Source organism: Maniola hyperantus, chromosome 12 (assembly GCF_902806685.2).
Source record: "Maniola hyperantus chromosome 12, iAphHyp1.2, whole genome shotgun sequence".
Taxonomy (NCBI): Eukaryota; Metazoa; Arthropoda; class Insecta; order Lepidoptera; family Nymphalidae; genus Maniola; species Maniola hyperantus.
In genome coordinates this window covers 7,628,294-7,650,969 of record NC_048547.1, presented here as the reverse complement: position 1 = coordinate 7,650,969, position 22,676 = coordinate 7,628,294, and positions in this window count along the sequence as shown.

The following is a 22,676-nucleotide window of genomic DNA, read 5'->3' as shown; positions in this document are numbered from 1 at the left end:
TATTTCTCATGTAATTTTTTTTTTCTTGTTCCTCTGTGTTAATATTTTATGTTAAGTTTTTTTTGTAAGACAATTTAGTTTAAAGGGGGATGTTGGAACTGGCTGTAAACTAAATTGTTTATATTTAAATATGTTCTTATTCTTATTTTCTAAGAGTTTTTTGTTTTTACATTCGATGACATATTCTCTTACTTCAAGTATATATCTCAAACAGGACGTCCAAGTTTTTCTTTTTACTGATATTTTCCTATAAAATCAAAATATCCCAACACTAAGATATTTAGGTGATATATTTTTGTAGATAAAGAAGTCTATTAGGTCTGGAATTTTACCAGGGTCAGTCGGCCAGTATGTTGGTTTTCCAGTGCTAGCTACATTACATTTCAGTTGCTTAATTGCTTCTAGTAGTTCTTTTCCTTTAGTCGTAGTTAATCTAGATCCCCAATAGGTATTTTTAGCGTTGAAGTCACCTCCTACGATAAACTTATTTCCATATTGTTCTAGAAAACTAACATATTTATCTTTTTTTACTGAGTGCCTTGGCGGACAATATATAGCTACTACTATAATTGGATACAGCTTTGTTTGTACGTGTATGGCCACAGCTTGAATTTCTTGTTCTTCATATTTGCTTTCCTGGAAGTGGTAGAGATTTTCTTTGATAATTACCGCACTGCCCCCCCCCTAGCTGTATTATTAGGATGTAACGCATGGTAGACTTTATATCCTTTAAATCTAACGAATGACTCTTTAGTGAAGTGTGTCTCGGATATCAGACACACGTCAATATTTTCCATATTCAGGACTACTTCTAGCTCGTGCTTATGTTGAAGTAGTCCGTTAGAGTTCCAAGCCATAATTTTGAGGATATTATTATTCATTATTTCGATTTAATTGTAGCTTTTTTGGTGCTATCTTCAAGTTTTTTTAGTCGCTCATCAAAGGAAGACATGTATTTTAAAATTGAATCTAGTTTACTTTCAAGATTGTTATCTGTCTGTATGTTAGATTTAGCTGCAACAGTTTGAGCATATGTCATTTTATTTGATGTAGTATTTTTTGGAATCTCTTGTTTTTTGGTAATATTATCAGTAGTTCCTAGTTTTCCTCTACTTGCTGCGGATTCTTGTTGCTGTCTATATGGTGCTGATGACTTTTTAGTATTATTTTTTCTTATGCTTTGCATTTCTTTGGCTATCATACACCCCCTATAATTTGCTGGGTGTGATCCACCGCAATGCACACACTTTGGTTTCTCATCTGCTGGTTTTTTGCAGTCTTTAGTGAGGTGTTTTCCGGTGCATTTTACACACCGTGGTTCCCGAGAGCAGTATTTTTGTGTGTGTCCATAAGATTGACACCTTTTACATTGAGGTACTAACTTCGATGTTTTTAGGGGTTGTTTTTCTACCTTGCATCCTAGGATAGACTTAATATTGTGGATCTTGTTGATATCCTCATCGTGATTAAACCTAAGAAATCTGTGATAGAGCCGAGTTAATATACATTTTTAGTAGGTATGTACCTACTTAATTACGTCTTGTTTATTAACACAGTGTTATTTTTAAAACACTATATATATTTGATTTTTATCCCATGGCGGCTAACATTGCTTTATAGCCATCTACCGACGTGAACAAGCGCTTAGAACGCAATATTATAAAAAATAATTTAGATCCACATTCCAACATCGTACATGAAATTTCAAACAGCAAGTTTCGTTACCACTAGACAGAGGTGTGAAATCACTAATACAAAGACAAAGGACATTTTAAAGCCTTCGTTTTGTATACCTACTATCAGGCGCTACAAATCAGACTGGATGTCCCAACGAGGGGAAATGAAAATTGAGATACCGAGGAGCATTGTTCCGCGAAAATATATCTCCCTGATATTCTCCGCGCAGGACATTCGGCAACACGCGGACTACGTTATATCATCTCAAGAGACGGGGTAGAAGCGCTTTTGATATTGTCGGATAAATTTTCGTTTAAGAATAACGAGTCTATTCAGAAAACTGCTGATAAAGATGTCTGAAAATGATGTTATATATGTATAAAGGTAACCGTATCTTAGCCAGCTCAAACAATTCTTTAGTAAAACCAATAGTCATTATAACTGGTTCATCACACGTTTTGATGTCGATAGATCGACACAATAATATCCACAGCCTCAGTGTGTGTTGCATTATCTAGCTAGCCAAAAAAACCAGTGCCCTGTATCGTCACTTGCCACCAAGAAAGATCGTTGTCAAGGGCTAATATTAATTTGTCATATTATTATAATGAAAATAGAGGTGCCCAATAATATAATAGAGGTGGTAGCAATGGTTTTGCGAGAAATCAGCCTCAACTTTATTTGTGAAGTCTTAGGACCAGTCGTGTTTTTGTCATTCATTAAATTTGATTGGCGCTATATCTACCTTTTTTTTGGATAACAATTATCATCATCACCTTCATTGTCTCTGCGTCAAATTCTCCGTTTTTAAAGGTCGTGAAGCTGGTATATACTCGTATGTCCAGCTGCAGTGAACGTAGATTGAATTGGATTGAATCGCCTCTAGGCCACACCACAGTTCACTTTGACGTCACTCTCGAAGTCAGCTCTTATTTATCTGCACCCTAAAAATTATTACCAATATTATATAGATATAAAAATATATACTTATCAATTTTATAAGCCACTTTGAAGTTTGATGTGAGAAACCATAAACTTGAAAACCCCGGATAATCTCTTCTAAAGAGCCTATTCGTGTTTTTATGTGGAGTTGTCAGCTCATGGTTATTAAAATGTGTTCTTGTCCCGATTTTTTATAATTTAAGTACCTAAGAGTAAACAGATCCAGTATCTCCGCTTAAATGACATATTTTACTTACGTCTGGCAAAGAACCATTAAGGACAGCCCCAAACGTTTTCCTGTTTTCCTTAATGTGCGGACTTTACGAAAAAACTTTGCTATCGAACGAATCAAAACTCAATTCAAAGTCAAACGAAATCTTTACGAAACTTTGATACTCAAATCTCGAAGTTATGTAGCCATTACAAGTTTTGGATTAATAATAATATGCTTTAGTTTTTCTTTTGAGACATAAAATAGTAGCAATCCTCAACAAAGTATACCATAATAACTAACAAACTTTAAGATGGATTTCAATACGGTTTTGACCGTTACTTTGGCACATTTTACCAAAGAGCTATTGGTATTGATAATCTTACCTAGCCATGCAAAACGGGGGTGAGTCAGCAACTTTTTAAATATACATAAGTAACTTCCTTACTAGATGATGGTCGTGACTTAATCCGCGTGGATTTAAGTTTTTTTTATAGGTAGGTAGGTATATCACAAGGGAAGTCTTCGATTTCCTAGGACAAAAATGTCCTGATTCATGTCCGGAATGCATGTACATATGTATCAACAAATAGGTGATGCCTGCGACTTCATCCGTGTGGATTTAGGTTTTTAAAAATCCCGCGGGAACTCCTTGATTTTCCGAGGGAAAAAATAGTATGTGGTCCATCCCCTATAAACATGCAAAAATGCAAACTATTTCTGTACCTAACGTTGAATTGGTTACATGGATGAACCGTGCAAAGCTAGCACACAGACAGGCAGACACTCTTTCGCATTTATAATATTACTAGCTGATGCCCGCGACTTCGTACGCGTGGGTTTAGGTTTTAAAAATCCCGTGGGAACTCGTTGATTTTCCGGGATAAAAGTAGCTTATATCACTCTCCAGGTCTTAAACTATATCCATGTAACAATTCAAGTCGATCCAATGCTCCGTTGCGACGAGATTGAAGGACAAACTAACAAACCAACAAACAAATACACTTTCGCATTTATAATAAGGGTACTGAAGTAATATAGTTTAGTACTTAGTTTCATTCGCATATCGAATGAGGTTAAAAAATGAAGAACGCAAAATGTTTTCAATTGCATATATGAAAAGTAGGCAATTACATAATTCAAAGCTCTACCACGGCATGCGATTTCTATTCACCGTGGCTGGGAATTGAATATAGCTGCGATTCCGGATTACATACCTACGTTTAAATCGGATTTTCACTTTACCTAGGTACCTTTTGCATCAATGAATAAAAAATTATTCAGCATTGCAAATTCTTTCTGAACGCTGAAGAAAATTAAAATACAACTAAGTGTAAAATCAATTATTATTTTTACGGTTCAAAAATTTCTTTTATCACGTTTAATTTAAAAGCCGAAGTCGATACTTTTCTTCATTGATAAATACTACGTAATATTGACGGCTATTGAACTGTACTGTAGGTTTTTTTTTGACCTAGTCAAAAAAAATTAAAATAACCGACTTCCAAAATCACTACAAAGTAAAAAATAACTTTTGTTTCTACACTTGTATGTATGTTGAAGTCGGGCGAGCTTCAGGCTTTGATTTCTAGTTTATTTTATTATGCTCGCCCGTTTTTTTTTACTTTGTAATTGATTTTGGAAGTCGGTTTTTTTAATATATTTTTTTTACCTAAACTATGAATTCCCTAGCAAAACTTTCGAAATCCACATGGCTTAGGAGTTCTTTGAACCTTGCAGCATCAGGATCGAAGAGTCGGCCCTGCAGCATCAGGATTGAGGAGTTAAGTCTAGAAAATTTTAATGGGACCCCCACGGAAACATCCTGTTTGATTAAAAAATAATTTGCAAATCGGTTTTCCGGCAAAAATTCCAGAAACCTGAAAAAAATCGATGTACATACATACATAAAGAAAACAAAAACGAGCCGAGTTGAGAACCACCTCCTTTTTGGAAGTCGGTTAAAAAGACTACGAATAGAATAAATAGAATAGAAAAGTTTTTAATCTAAAATAAGTACATAGTTTTACAAAATGGTTTGATTCTTCAGTTGAACCCACCCTGTACTCAGGTTCAAAATGCCCTTCCTACTTAGAATTCGATTTTTGTCATGTACAATATACATCGATGGTTATACCTACTAGAAATGTAAAGTATAATAAAATAAAAATTTCAACTTGGGCTTAGGTGTTAAAGACTAGCCAAAATCCTACGCATTATAGGAATGATACAAAAGAGATCTAAGTAACTTGGTATTCACATTACAGAATAGTCAATAGGTAGGTACAATAAAAATATGGTTTAGCTCATCAATCCTTGCGAAGCCAGTACAAGTCGTCTAGCACCCAATAAGCGGAACCACGAACACAAAGCCGCAGGCAACATCAACCCATTATTTATAACAAGGCCTTAAAATCCAATATACAACATAATTTTGTCTCTTGTCAACAGAAAATAAATGAAAATTCTCAACAAAGTGTGAAAGGAACCGCAACCGCCAATTAATAAAGATGTTGGCACCCGAGGGTATTATATGAACTTCCGCTATTATCGAGCAAAATTTTATCTGATGTTGCTGTAACCACAGAGAGTTACTAAATTACAGTTTTCTCTCTTATTAACTAGCTGATGCCCGCGATTTCATCTACGTGAAACTCTTTAATTTTTCAGAATAAAAGTAACTTATTTCACTCTCCAGGTCTTAAACTATACCCATGCAAAAAACACCTCGATTAATTGCTCCGTTGCGACGTGATTGAAGGACAAACCAACAAACAAACACACTTTCGCAATGATGTACGAGTATAATTTTTTTTTAAATTTAATTTCGTACAGATTGTTTTACAAAAAAATATGACCTTTTTTCAACGGCTCCTATTTTATAAGAAAGCTCAAAGTCATGGAGAGAGCCTATGCTTGGAGTTTCTCTACGGAATCAAATCAGAAACGAGGAGATCCGTTGGAGATCCAGAGTAACCGACAAAGCTCAATATGTTGCGAAGCTGAAGTGGTAATAAGCAGGGCACAAAGTTTGGAAAACCCATAGACGTTAGTGTTCAACGTGCTAGAATGGCTACGTTACACCGGAAAGCACAGTGGTGACAGAGCCCCACTAGATGGAAGACGACATCAAACGAGTTTGCAGGGAGCCGCTGGATTCAAGCGTGTGAAGTGAGACCTATGTTCAGCAATGGACTGCCTATGTATTTTTTTTGTACAATTCTGTTGGTAGTTCAATTAAAAAAATGGACATATCTATCGGTCGAAGCACCTATTTACAACAAGAAATCGCAAAATCGCTGATTAGAGGATTTTAAGGAGGTATTTACCATAATTTAGTCCGCGTAGAATTTCAAAGGAAAATTTTACATCAAAATTTGGTGAGAAGAATCTATTTATTCTTGTTTTCAAAAATTAAAATTTTTTATTAATTTTTTACGAATAATAATTGATATCTTCAAAATATTAAAAGCTTTAATACGAAGGCATTGTCATTTCATCTCTATATATAAAAATGAATCCCTAAATGTGTTGCTGATCGCAAATCTCGAGAACAGCTGGACCGATTTCGCTAATTCTTTTTTCGTGATTTCCTTGAAGTACGGGGATGGTTCTTACGGAGAGAGAAATTAAAAAAATTGCCTGAAAAATAATCGACTGTTAGGCGGTACGAAGTTCGCCAGGGCAGCTAGTTTCAAATATTTATTTTATTATCTCAATTGGCGCATGAGAGCTCTCTGGGCGCAATAGCCAGAGGGCGCTTAAAATTTGCGTGTATTTTGCTTTTGCAGCTCCATCACAAAATCAAATTCATCAATCAGCAATATGCAATCCAGGTAAGAGGATTAGTACCTTATGAAGTGAAATAATTTTCAAGTACCAAGCTTCACGTTACCAGGATTGGTGAAGCACGGAGGATCTATGGACATTGGGGTCCCAAAGTTTTGGAATGACTGAAACTTTATGTACAACGGAAAACACCGTGTGTAAATAGGTATAGTACGCGACAGGTAGAGATAGCTATCGGAGAGGGAAAATTCCGCACACCCACACAGCCCCTGATGCTGGCGAGTGCAGGTGACGTATGGGGGGCGGGGTGTCCTCCGCCTCATACCCCGATTGCCATCTCAACCTGTCGCGGACTATAGACCTCCTAATAAAAATTTCTCCTAGTGACCTAGTTAAATAATTTTAAAGCCCCAAGCTTTGCGTTGCCAGGATTGGAAGAGCAAATACTCGTAGCACGTAGGATCTAAAGGTAGATATCGAGATCCCAAAGTGCTGTAATTGCTGAAACTTTACAACGGAAAGCGCTGTGTGTGAGTAGACCTCCCATGTGTAAAGACGAGTATAAGGTTTGTTTCTGGTCCCAAAAATACCTTACCTTCAGATTAAAGCGCGCTGGGTCAAATCGACACAAAGTTCCTGGGCACCAGTACGACTGAGCCCCGCCGCGCCGGCTCAGCGTCTTTTGATATGATTGGTGTTATCCAATGATATCAGATGACAATTATCTAGATCTAAACTTGGAAACTAAAACATTACTTATCTAAAATTACAAAATTGCATCAAAATAGAATAGAAATAGGCATCTTATGTTTATTATATTAAACCTCTTATATCTTTTTATAATATTTTCATTTGCATATAGAACGTGAGTACAACGCGCTTCAATTGACAGTCTCGAAAAAAAATATCAGCCTGGTTCAGATACATGTTTTCTTCTAATAGATACCAATGTACCAACGCCTGACCTTTTTCAATGTCCTTTTTCCAAACGAACAATTTTATCCTACCTTTTATTATTTCCAGCCCATAAGCATTCACTCCGAATGATTCTGTGAATCTGGAACCAATCCCTCTGGCGCATATAAAAAGACAGATTTCTCGGGTTTGGTTCCCCGTAGGCTGTGTAGGAGGGAACGGGGAAAAGCACTTGGGTAGGTACATAAACTCTAACCCAAGCTATAGGTAGGTATATTATGCGTCATATTTTTATTTATCTTTACCATACTGCGTGATGTTTATTTAAACTTTAAGTACAGTAGAAATACCCCGCAGTAAATATTGCACATCAAACTTAAAACAGAGATAACGGTTTCGTAGAGCGGTGTCCCTGTCGTTGAGACCGACAAAACGTCACTTAGGTATGAGTGATAGAGACAGTTAAATTTTCAAAAATCCTTTCTTAGCGGATGCATACGTGATAATAGCTAGGTATATGCATGCCACATTTCAGCTCAATCCGTCCAGTCATCAAGTGGTTTGAGCTGTGTGTTGATAGATCAGTTATTCAGTCAGTCAGTCGGTCAGTTTTTCCTTTTATAAATATACATATATGTACGACGTAAGATTTTTATGAGACACTTTATTATAACACTTTACTGCTTTGTTTTGACTAACTAACAATAAATAAATACAATCTGAATTCTGAGTCGGCAAAAACTAAGTCATGCCAATCCGTGAGATAATATTTCTTTCTATTCTAATTCATTAATATTAAGGTTTTCCGAGAAATCTTTACAGGAAAAATTTCCTACCGTATTACAATATAGTGCTACTAGAATAGAATTGCTTTGAAGTGATTTTGGATCGTCAAAACAATTTACCACTGGCTCGAAATACCTACCGAGATGAACCAGTAAGAAACTCAACGGTTTGTCAGGATTTCAAAAAATGAAAAATTCTAAGCGTCACTGATGTTCAAAAATAATGCTCTAGCCAAGCCGGTGCGAGTTACCTAGTGCATACTCGTAGATATCTACCTATTTCTAAATATATAAATTTCGGGGAACTCATGGTTCGTTGCACGTCAAAGTAGCTTTACACGAATGCATATCCACAAACTTTGCTATGAAGCGATGTTTGAAAACCCGTGTTTATAGAGTTAAGTAACTTCAAACGTTATCACCTGCAAAGTTTCATAGCTGCTTCTAAGAAGTGCTTTTGAAAGCGATTTCTCTTCTTTTTCAGGATCAACCGTGAATTTATATTTGGATTCACACGGTGCAGCACGCGATATGCCACGTCCGCTGCGCCATAGTATGAGTATTCTTACTCTGTGGTAACCACAGTAAAATACACAAAATACATCGATTATGGTATGTGGATCGATTCGAATGAGGACCAAACTACGTCTGTCTGGAGCGAGTGACGGAGAGACCGCCGGTCGTTAAACTTCTTTGCGGAGTGAGCCTCCTGTACCGTACCTGTGTGGTACTAATAAGTTGCACGACGAGACTGGAGACACTTGTGTGAGATTTGTACTCCATGCAGAGAACAGAGTTCGCAATCAACGCACCATGCGGTGTGTAAAGTAAAACAATAATAATTATGTACTGGCCCTTCAAGTTTAATATAAGTAGTACCTAGATCACATTCTGATCCAAGCGTTATTGTCGCGTCGGGAAACCGCCCCAGACACACACACCCCTGTTTTTGCGTCGAGGTTACAAAACTAGAAACGAACATTAGTCAAACTCTAATTCTTGGAATACATCCCTTGAGGGTATATTCAAGTTAGCCCAATGTTGAATAGAATCGATATTCTTTAGTGGCACTGGAACCGGGTTTGGGCGGAGTAGCGTCGAGTCCGCGCACTTAGTGAGAAATGGAGTAACCCATTTTAAGCTAGAATAAATTGCACCCCGTGCAGGTTTGCTGGAAAGTTGCCCAGTGACAACTCTCACCTTAGATTACATACGCGTTTTTGTACAGTACCACGAGCCAGATTTTTATTAAAGTTCCACAGAATAGTCATGTTCTACCGTGTTGAACCCTATTTGACTACAATATTACATTAAAGACCCGTAATGTTTAATAAGTTATTTTCCGATTTATTTATTATAGTCTGAGAGCCAACGCGGCCAGACCTTCGTTATTTTATTAAAGCTGAAAATTTCTCTGCATGTTTTACCCAACATAGGGAGCGATGATCAGCGACTATGAAGTTTGGATCTAGTGGATTTGGGAGATAACAGGTAATAAAGGTGTAAAAAATCTTACTTCAAAGTATAAAGTCCATTTTTTTTTTCGGAATAGTATTAGAAATCACGTCATGCATTGCTTAGTATGGTGGCAACCCCCTGCCAGACACCCTTAAACTTTAATAAATTGTTAAACTTTAAAGGCGTCTGGCAGGGGGTTACCCCTAGCTTTAGTTTTAGTTGACTTAAATAATTGGCTACTTGACTCATATCTAATTTCGTCCAATAAATGATTATTTATTATAGTATTTTGCTAAAGACAACGAAATATATCAATAACAATTATTAAAAACGCAGGATGGATATATAAATCCAATTTAAAAAAATACAGTTTTTATTTTTATTTGAAATGCAGAAAACGCTGTCAGCCATGATGTGACGTCATTAAATATGTAAACAAAGAAATGTCATCCCTATGTCACGCGTGGACTAACGTAGTATCCATATATATAAAATTTAAAGTCCTGACTAACTTATATATCAACGCACAGCCTAAACATCTAACCAGCTGGTCCTAGATACATGAAATTTGGTGGGTGTGTTCTCTGTAGGTAAAGAGAAGGTATCCACTAGGAAAGGATTTTTTGAAATTCCACCCCTGAGTGGGGAAATTTATGAAGTCCACGCGGGCGAAGTCACGAGCATAAGCTAGTTTTTATATATTTCTAAAAACTCATAGTAAACGTAAAAAATTATCGTTTTCTCTTTATAAATTGAATAAGTTATTAAGTATGACTTACAACGAAGTGATCTTTGCAAAAATAAATTTGGGTTGCAGTCGTTAGTCATATAGGATCGTGTTACGTATATTATTTCACTGGGCACTCTAATCCACAACTTTCCTGTGGTCTTTATCGATGCGTTTTTACATTCTCGGATGATACAATAACGATAATTACTATATCTTTCATGAAAACTAGTATAGAAGTCATGTTTATTAAACTTTGGGAGGTTATGCTGTTGTTTACAAATGCATGACGTCAGAGCACAGATAATCTATCGGCCAAACATGGCCGACAGTGTTTTCACCTGTCTAAGAAAAATATATTTTTAAATTAAAGTTTTACGGTTTTTAGGGCGCAAAAAAATATAGTGTTAATTTTTTGATCTAATAGGACAAATATCTACCATTTAAGACCTACTTAAAAAAAGTGTCAACTAGCCTATTATTATCACTAATCTCACTTTTACTTAACTACTTAACACTATTAATTTAACTATTAACATTAGTAAGTGCTTCCAATATATTTTGAATATCGTCGCGCGTTCTTTTTATGGTAATAATATTAAGTATAATATTATGACGTTAAAAATATCAAATCAGAAACAAAGATTCTGATGAATTGAGAACCTCCTCCTTTTTGAAGTCAGTTAAAAAGGAACATGGCATGAAGATGTAGATATAAGGTACTCTGTCGCTGTCAATCTCAAGTAAATTCCATAGTAAACTTCGTTAACAACAAAACTTTATTCATTAGCGTGTATTGTTCCACGAATTGCTCGTCGGTCAAACACGGGCGGGCTTACCTAATCTTTCACTGGATATTTTCCCCAAATTCTTCTCCTAAATAAACAATTTGCAACTTTTAATAAATTATGATTCTTGTTTGTGTGAAAAACACTACGACACAAATTCCACAAGCATCACAACCACCACCATGCAACAAACACAACCACATAAATTCCCTCACGTCTATCAACCACGCAGCATGCTAAACACAATAAAATAAATTTCCACACGACCCTGAACCACCACTATGCAACAAACAAATTTCCAGACGTCCCTCACAAGTCACAACGCTCAAAACACAACCACACAAATTCCCTCACACCCTTCGACCACGCTAAAAATGCAACCACACAAATTCTCTAAAACACACATTATATCTACGTTTCGCATTATAGCGTCAACATCTCCTGAGAATACTTTGGTGTCGGAGTGAATTAAAGTTATGTCCATGTGGTTAAACATCATTTACCTCTTAGCTACCAATTTACTCTATATTTTCAGTAGTTGTTCGCTTGTTTAATGCAATTTATGTCAATTAAAACTAACCTAGTTTTACCTCTCATTTTCCTAAGCGGAGTGAATTTATGCAACAAATTCGCTGCGTCTAATGAGATACTTATCTACCTACTAAGTACCTACGGTATTTCTGTATTTCATAAGATAATGTTAGCTAAATATATCGACATGAAGGTTTTACTAACTAAAATACGTCAGTAAAATTGATTTTGTGAATTCATTGAATCAATTATGAATGTAAAACAGTGAATAATTGCGTAGGTAATATTTTTCTGTGCATCTCTTGCATACATTACTACCGCGGTTGACAGTTTCATTTACATAATACTCTCAACGTACCTACAGCGAAATTTAAATCCCGACGAGACGGGAAGAAAGGATTCCAAGATAAAGTTATCGGAGATTTATCCGATAATCCCCGACTTCGTATGCAAAATGAAAACCAATTGCAGCGATTAGGTACTAGTGACGTAAAATTCAGGCTGGGAAAAATTAATTTCGTTTTTTTTAAATCAAACATATTATTATAATATTATTTTGGCTTCTTTAACAAAATATAGTGAGTATAACGTAGCCTGTTGCGGTCTACTGCTGGACCAAGGTTCTGTTCTTAAGTTAGTTGAAAGCAGTTCTTCACCGCTGCCACCTCAATATCTTCGCACAATCTTGCAAGTTAGTCAACCTATCGAAAAATTTATAAATAAGTACTTAATTATTTCGATGGGTAAGACAATGCTTATGAAGAACATATTGTGCGGTTGCCACACTTGTATCTATTTTGACTTTTGAGTATCAATTTGCCTAAAATATTCCTAATTATTACTAACTGTCTGTAGTACTTAATTGGTATACTTACCTACATAACATTGAAAATCATCCTCAACTCATTAATAGGGTACTTTATCAGGAAACACCTTGAGCTTTAATTAATTGCACTGAAAGGTTTCTATGGTAAATCAAAATCGATACCTCTTTAGGTACCGATTTTACTTTAATATTGAAAATGAAAAGCGAGCATACGATCTATGAATAGATAAATAGCTACCTACTACCTATAAGGATACCATAAAAATTGTAGCCATATGCAATAGCTATGTATAATAATATAGCACTGTTCAAAAGTTAACAATTTGAACTTGACAGCTCCACGACAGTTCCTTTTCTCTCAACTTCATAATTATTTTGGTATTATTACTTAACATTAGGTACCTACTTGGTACAAGAAGCAGTGGTATCATCCCCGGGCACGCACCTCTAACATTTCGAAGTTACGTGCGTTTTAATTATGTAACTAAATATTACATAATTAAAACGTTAATTGGGGTCCTAGCGCTATAAGACTTTTTAAGGAAATAGCAAAAAGGTTAGTCGACATCACAGGAGACCGAAGAGCTGGCAGCTACCTCGGACAAAGAATTAGCCTAGCTATTCAAAGGGGGAACGCTGCCAGTATCTTCGGAACCTTGCCTAAAGGGACTCCTTTTAATAATATATTTTAGTTATAATATTATATTTTTTAAGGTTTTAGTTTTAGTTTAAATTATTAATTAATTAACTTTTAATTTGTATCTTTTTAAAATGTATTAAATATCACTTGCTTTAACGGTGAAGGAAAAAATCGTAAGGAAACCTGCATGTTTGAGAGTTCTCCATAATGTTTTCAAAGGTGTTGAAGTCTCTTTTGGCTTAGAGAATTAAAAAAAATTGAGTCCTGTATTAACAGTGTGTAATTTTCCCCCCATAGTGACACGCTAGCTTTCCACATTTTGTCTGGTGGGAGTACATGCCGTGGCTAGTTACCAGCCTATAACTAGCAAAGCTAGCCAAGCGATTTAGCGTTCCAGCGCCGTGTAGAAAAGGGGGTATGAGTTTAATAAAAAAACTGTCCAACCCCTTTTAAGTTAGCCCACTTCTAACTTAGACTGCATCATTATTCATTACTTACCACCAGGTGAGATTGCAGTCAAGGGCTTACTTGAAATAAAATAAATAGTGATCGCCATCATGTTGTAGGAAAATTATTTATATTTTATGATAACTAATTTTTTTTTTAATTATTATTGACATCGACATGCGTTTTTAATGTAATAGAACAATTTGCACACTAAGTTATTGGTTGAATGTGTTAGAACAAAATAGATTTAAGACCAAATTGTACCACATTCTAGCAAATAAACACTAAAAAAAAAAAAAAAAATCTACTTAACTAGGTACATTTTGAAGTTACAGATATAATTTAATTCTATATTCAGAGCACCAGGTTGAGATGGCAATCGGGTTATGAGGCGGGGGGACGCCCCGCACAACCGCACTTCACCCGCGCTATTCCGCACCGGTTTAGCGCTGGAGCTGTGCGGATGCGCGGGGCGTGCCCACGCCGATTGGCATCTGGACCTGTCTACTATAACTTTGACTAAATTGGAAGTCCAAATGAGAACAACATAAAAGAAACTGTAAGCAAGTGACAGGCAATTTAACAAGAAAGCTCATTGGCAGTATTGTAAAACGCTGAATAACGGCTGTCCCGAACACGCCCTGGCGTTCCCATTGAATACGAATGTATCAGCGTCTGACCTCTTTCAATATCCTTTTTCCGAACGAACAATTTTATCTTCTTTCTTACTTTTACCCAATGAACACTAACCCCTGGAATGACTTACAAAATATTCTCTGTATCAGAATTCAGAAGCAAAGAAAACTTGTACCGTTTTAGCTTGTAGGTAAACAAAATACAAAACTTTATAGGAAAAGCTGACTGACTGATCTATCAACGCACAGCTGAAACTACTGGATGGATCGGGCTGAAATATTTTGGCATGCAGATAGCTATTATGACGTAGCCATCCGCTAAGAAAGTATTTTTGTAAATTCAACCCTTAAGGGGGTAAAATAGGGTTTTTAAATTTGTGTAGACTTGACGTTTGGGACAGAGATAGCTGAAAAGAAAAGTAAAGTTCCCCCAGGATTTCGCGGACGAAGTAGCGCGCATTACCTATCTTGTAAATCGCCGAAACATGTTTCTGCAAACGAATCTGTTGGTCGAACTTAAGCCATTCAACTTAACAATTTCGTAGAATGTTGTTTATCTTGAGAAGACAGTTCAAGAAGTTTCCTTATATTAAACACAAATTCTATTCGAGGAAAAAGACGGACTGCAAAGTTTTGAGTCTTCTGTTGTTATCTGGACTGAAACCTTGTCTGCTCTTGATACAAAGTTATGTCGAAATTACCCCTTTTTCACTTCAGTTGATACTTGATAGTAGGTACCTAGATACCTAAAGTTTTGTAAGTATACGTATAGTACACGACAGGTCGAGATGGCAATCGGGGTGGGGATGCCCTGCACACCCACACAGCCCCCGCGCTAACCCGGTGCGGAAACGTGCGGCTAGTCCTCACGCCTCAGTCCCCGATTGCCATCTTGACCTATCGCGTACTATAGGTATCATATTATAACAAAATAATAAAAACAATATTTTATCAATAATCGCAGTAAGTATTGAGTATAACAAACTTGTACAAAAGTAGTAATGACGGTTTTTAGATCTCTTATTAACATCGAGTTAATAAGACATATTTTATTCGGGCCATATTCGAACAAACGTGGCACTGAATATAAGTAAGTAACAATAAGTGTGTAAACACAGGCGTCAAGCCAGAAGAAGAAGAAAAACCGGCCAAGAGCGAGTCAGGCTTGCGCACCGGGGTTCTGTACTACAGTCGTATTCTTTCGACATTTTGCACAATAATTCAAAAACTATGATGTATAAAAATAAATAAAAATCTGTTTTAGAATGCACAGGTGAAGCGCTTTCATATGATACTACAATTGATATACTTTTTGGTGTGATGCAACCACAAAATTCACGGTTTTCAGATTTTTCCCCTTATCTGCTATAAGATCTACCTACCTGCCAAATTTCATGATTCTAGGTCAACGGGAAGTACCCTGTGGGTTTCTTGACAGACAGACAGACAACAAAGTGATCCTATAAGAGTTCCGTTTTTCCTTTTGAGGTACGAAACCCTAAAAAGCACAACATTCTAAATTCTAATAGATAATGTTCGTGTCCTAAACTCTGGCAGGGATTTGTAGCGAGAAGGTAAGTGGCAATAAAAGTTTAGGGTGAACCCATATTGAATCTATGTGAAATGGATATCATCCTCAAATAAAGCATGATTGATGGCACGGAAGGATTACCTTTCAGTAATGTTATGAAAAATGGCCTTGGATTGTTGCAAATGATTTGTTAAAAATTATACACGTAATGAGTTGTGATAAGTTTTTTCTATATGTATATACTATATATAGTTTTCTTTTGTATTTCAGTTGTGATATTAAATTTGTCAGTCGTAATGAGTTTATTTTCGAATCACTGCATTTTCTCAAAAACCATTAATTATGTCTAAGTATATCAAGTGGGGTATACATATTATATGTAAATACCTCACTTGAATTAGTAACCTCACTTTCACCTTCTTTTTGCAATTGTATTAACAATATTTTTGAATGCTTTAAATTGCTGTAAGGTTGGGCAAAATTTATTTAAAACTAACTATCTCTTTCAACTTTCAAGTCCAACTAAGCTCATCGGGGGTTCGATTCCGGGCATCTCTAACTTTTCAAAATTATTGTGTGTTTTAAGAAATTAAATATCTCTTTAACGGTGAAGGAAAACATCGTGAGGAAACGTGCATGCTTGAGAGTTCTCCATAATGTTTTCGAGGGTGTGTGAAGTATGCCAATCCCCACTTGGCCAGCGTGGTGGACGACTATGGCCAAGCCATTCTCATGCTGAGAGGAGATCGGAGCCGGCTATGAGTTGATCATGACGCTCATTTTAATACGGGTACCGTCAAGTCAAGAGTGAATAGGCAACTTCTAGGCAAGTGGGCTCCATCTAAGGCTGCATCCTCACTTGTCAGCAGGTCTGATTGCAGCCAAGCGCTAGTCTATAAATTAAAAAAATGAAAGAAGGAATTAAACTGTTCATCGAAACGTAATTTCTTTTTCAGGGAAAATATCACATACCGTCCAAAGGAGCGGAAACATCAATTTCACAAAGGGTCCAGCTACTTTCCTGATAAACAAATTGGGAACGGTCGAAACTACTCTCCCGTAATAGAGTGACACATCTCGAGGAAGGGATGAGTCTATTTACGTTTGTCATAAAAAGTTATGATTTTATTAAACCCAGTGACTTACGTATACTTACTACTCGTAGTACTCTTACCTCAGTCATTTTAGCATTTATGGTTGAAATAGAACGGGTAGTTTTGAAAATCGGTTTACCTACCTACTTAATATGTCTTTCATTTTTTTCGTCACTCTTCCAGTTTGCCCAATATAAGACGTAAACGACGTTGAGAAATAAATCACCGCCATCTTGAAAAATATATTATTGTACTGTATCCCATTATGCAGATTTTTCCTTTTTTTGAAAATTGTCGATTTGAGAATTGTGAAGGTTACCTCTTATCAAAATTGATTTATTATCAAATAAAAATTGATGATATAGGTACCCCACGGTGGATTAGTCTGACCCGCACCCCAAACCTTAGAGCCGTATCAATGCATATAAATCATATCATCATATTATTATTATGCACCATTGGCGTAATTTCAAACTATATTTCAACCGATTCCAATTTGAAATTGTTGATTTTACCTTTATTTGTTTGTTATAGCAACTGTCCAACTGCATAATGTGCAACGGATGAAACGTATTAGCATTATTCTGTGAGGAATTTCGGGATATAGACAGTAACTTTATCCTACATATCATTTATCTATATTAGTTATTGAAATTGACATGTTCATTAATTATGTCCATAATTTTTTTTCTCTGTGGGTTATTCAACGGGGTATCGTTGAATAGGTCTTTTAAAAATACTGTGGGTGTGGGAACATCATTTTTCGATTTCTAGATCCGTTTGTAAAATATATTATGATGTTTTAAAGTGCTAATTTTTATTACAATCAAGTGTGTCGTCGTCCCCCCCCCCCCCCCCCCCCGCCCCCCTCCACACCTGACTGCATCACCACCAGATGAGATCGTAGTCAAGGGGTAAGTAACTTGTAATGGTTTTTTTTAATGTGGAGGAGATTAAAAGCAAATAAGAACTCTTCGACATCTTGAAAGGAGTGCGCAAGTTAGCATAAAATTTTGCTTTGTATTTTAGCCTTTTATATTAAGGCACAATCTGTTGAAACCAGACGACGCAATTGCACGATTATAATGACACAGCTTCAAGAATATATAAAATACCGCTTTGTGATAGAAATACGCTTGTACTACTTAAAGAAAAAATATTAAGTAAGTTGTTTAAAATGCTGAAAAATGGCAAAGGATGTAGTAGGGTAAAGGTAAAGCTAGTACTTACCTTATATGGTTTTTTTTTTTGCTGATGGGTGACTTTATGCATCCTTTTCGTATCTCGGAGAGACCAAGAAAACCGCTACCATCATGTCAATTGAAATCGTTATAGGTATGATAAGTATTAGCATGGGCATCACCCTTGACTTTATTCGTGTGGACTTAGTTTTCTTTCCCGTTAAAGTAAGGATACTTTTATCCCGGAATTTGATTGAGTTCCTGCAGGATTTTTAAAAACTTCATTTAGTATCTAGGTATCATAATATAATCCTTATAATGGTTGTGGTTTCAACGTCTCCAGGATGAAAACTATCTCTGTGCAAAATTTCTTCAAGATCGGTTCAGGCGGTTGAGCCGTGAAAAGGTAACAGACAGGCAGATACCAGAAAAATTATAAAAATACTTGCGTAGTGCATTTTTTATTTGTCTTAAACCATCTTCGCATTATTGTCTTTCTAATAAAACCGGTTTGGGGCCCATCGCGGTTCAAAGTCTATAAAGGACACAGGTAGAAACATTTTTACTGTCTTATCTAATAGAGATAAATAAATAATATTATGATAAATGGAGGTATAAATAATGATAAAGTAAAGCCAAAATGAAATAATTTACAGAAACCCCATAATAATATGAATAGAAAGGTTCATTCTAAAAGAAAACAAAGAGAGAACCTCTGTCAAATACTATTACCATTCTCATTATTCTTGTGTTTGTAGCCAAACGCTTTACAACACTGAATACATTTGTTGAAACAATTCTTCGTAGTAATATTATTATAATACACGGTTTCCTTATCCTAAATAATAATTACCTACTTACGTAAAACATACCTACGTATTCTGAAGATTGCATGTGAGATACAACATAATTTAATGTTCTTACTGTTATTGATTGGCTGAAATACAAGCAAGACTGAGCACACACACATACACACACACAACCGCCCGAAAGCCCGCCCGCCCTTCGCACGTCCTCCCGCACGCACATACGCACGCACGCACGCACGTGCGCACACTACAAATGACATTTTTTGTAATTGCATGTTAGTTTAGAGGAACATTGAGTGCTCATCTTGACTGCGTGATCTCAACTAATAGAAACTAATAAGACCCATGGGCCGAGCCCAAAACGAGCGCGGCGAGAAAGTCTCGCGACAAAGGTCCTAAACCAAAGGACAGAATAAAAGGTGAAATTATATATCTACGTATCTAAAGTCCGCGACAGGTTGAGATGGCAATCGGGGTATGAGGCGGGGGAACACCCCGCATACCCGCACGTCACTCGCGCTCGCCGCACCGGGGTAAAGCGGGGGCTGTACGTGTGTGCGGGGCGTTCACTCCCCGATTGCTATCTCGACCTGTCGCGTAGATACTATATAGGTACAGCTTGTCCCCTGAAAAGAGGCACACAAAAATAGAGTTTTCCACCGTCCCTGTTTAATTTTCCGAAAGAGCCGAGATGATTCAACACTTTTGTGTAACACGAGTTACAAGACTAACTAATTTCCTTGACTTCTTAGTACTGAAATAACTTCTAAAAGCCAAGGTAAGAAGGTAATAGGATACGGCATTGTAAGAATTGGCCTTTTCTGTCGGATAGCGAACATTAACACTGGTACCTAATAAGGTCCTAGGGATGAGATTTCTAACTTAGTAGGTACCTACTACCTACGGAAGCTGAAGTGGTAATCAGCGGAGCACATTAGGTACTGGAATCACCGATAAACTTTGGGTTATAAAAGTGAGTAGGCACTAACCTCGCATCGGAAAGCGTAGTGCTAGGAGACCCCCAACTAGACTGAAACACAACATAGAACAAGTCGCAAGAAGCCGAAAGACACAAGCGACACTTGAACAAGGAGTGTGGAGATCTCTTCAAGAGATGACCTATGCTGTCCAGCTAAGGACATCTAAATCCAAAATTCAATTCATTAAATCCAGAGGATTAAGGGATGATTTATGCTAGACCGTGTTGGGCCCGAGCCGTGCCGCGTCCGAGGCACCAGATTGAGAATTAATATGAGGTCACATCAGCCCGTGCCGGGTCCGAGTCATCTGAGCCTCGTCCGTGTTACGTTTTTTCATACAAAATTGCAATCCGTGGATCATCCGCGCGTCGGACGTGCCTCGGACGTGGCACGGCTCGAACCCAGCACGGTCTAGCATAAATCATCCCTAAGTTGCCCTTGTGGATGACCTTCAAATTCCAAGTCTTTGAAGTTTCAAGGAGTACGTACCCGAAAGGTGCCAACAGGGACGGGACGGGACTAAACCTCCGCTGTCCGTCCGTCCGTCTGTCTATCTGTCAGCGGGCTGTACCTATCTCATGGACCGTAATAGATAGAGAGTTGAAATTTTCACAAAATGTGTGTTGCTATTGCTGCTGTAACAACAAATAATAATAACTTCAACATGTCCGCCAGAAAAATGCATTACCTAAATTTAATTTAGGTAACGCATCAATAATTAATATTTTATAAGTAGTAGGTACCATATTACAGGTAGGTCTGTAAATATCAATTTTCAGCTTATTTCCAATTCAGCCTGTTTCTGACAGATGGTAAAGAGCGTTAATTAACTAGCAAATATCACAAATTATTTTATTGCTTTGTAACAATTATTATATTAATTAATTATATTATGTGGATTGAATTGCAGGAAACACAGATTGTTATTAGCTATTATTTCTATGAATATTAATAAAATATGTAAAATAAATACAACGATGGTTACCTAGAATAAGATAATTTAGGGCTGCCTCTTCCAACATGGTTGACAAAAAAACTTGAATATAGTAAGTTAGGTAATAGTCTCTGACCATCTCCAGGATGCAAACTATCTGCGTACAAAAAAAAATCGGCCAAGTGCGAATCAGACTCGCGTACTGAGGGTTCCGTAGTACAATAGTATTTTACTAGATTTCGTTCAAACCAATTTTCGATGGAAGTTTGCATGGTAATGTACATCATATATTTTTTTAGTTTTATCATTCTCTTATTTTAGAAGTTACAGGGGGGGGGCACACATTTTACCACTTTGGATTTTGGAAGTGTCTCTCGCGCAAACTATTCAGTTTAGAAAAAAATGATATTAGAAACCTCAATAACATTTATGAAGACTACGGAACCCTAAAAACGATGCAGCTGCTTCCATGTGGATTTAGGTTTTTTTTAAATCTCACGGGAACTCTTCGAATTTCGGAGATTAAAAGTAGCTTATGTCCTTCCCCGGGATGCATGCTACCTCTGTACCTTTTGTCAAAATCGGGTTAAACAGATGGGCCGTGAAAGCTGAAACAAACAGACAGACACACTTTTGCATTTATAATATTAGTATATGTATATCTATATACCTATATTATAAATGCAAAGTGTGTCTGACATCCATAGACTGCTAAACTTATAGCCCTTCTACCTATTCCGTAGTCGGGTAAAAAGATTGAAAGGTTAAAATCCGTACCACGACACGTAACCTATGTTTGATGGAGTGCTTTGTCAAACTGGGGTGATATACAGCCTCATATTTTTTGGATTACTCGAGATTGGCAAATTCAATCTACCAATAGCTACCAAGTTTTTATTGACATAGTGAAAGTAATTTAAGGAAGCCTAGCCTAGTTGTTAGGACGTCCGCCTCGTAATCCCGCTGCGTACCCAGTCCGATCCCGGGCGCATTTGGAACCCTCGTAGTTTTAAGTTTACGTAATTAATTATCACCACTAACATCATTGTATTGCAAATTCAGCAATTGACCATTAAAAAGTGTATACAATAATACCGAATCTGAATAAATGATTTGACTTTGACTTTGATCTGCACGTATTCCAGGCTTATCAAGGGCTTTATAAACACTAACCAGTAACCATATTATACTGAGTTGCTTACCTGCTGTTCTCAGTAGAATCTGTTTTTTTTTAATTCAGATACAAGTTAGCCCTTGACTGCAACCTCACCTGTTGGTAAGTGATGATGCAGTCTAATATGGAAGCGGGCTAACCTGGGAGGGGTATGGCAGTTTTTATTAAACCCATGCCCCTTTGGTTTCTACACGGCATCGTACCGGAACGCTAAATCGCTTGGCGGCATGGCTTTTCCGGTAAGATGACCAGACCAGAAATTTAGAAATTATAAAATTCCAAACCCCTGCCAGGAGTCGAACCCGGGACCTCCCACTAATAAGACCACAGCGCTTACCACTGCACCAGGGAGATCGTCGAAATCTGTTTTCCAAACCGCGATGGTAAAGTCGTGTCATTCATAAGTGGCAAGTGTTGTCCTACATAAAATAAATATTTCATATTATTTCTATACTAAGTACTATTATACTTCAACATTACCACACTAAACTATAGAAAACACTATCCTTTCACAAGAAAATGTATAGATCCAAACTTATGAAAAGTTTAAGGCCATTCATCATTCAGCTTTAGCTGTCCTCGACACGGCATCACAGAGTCGT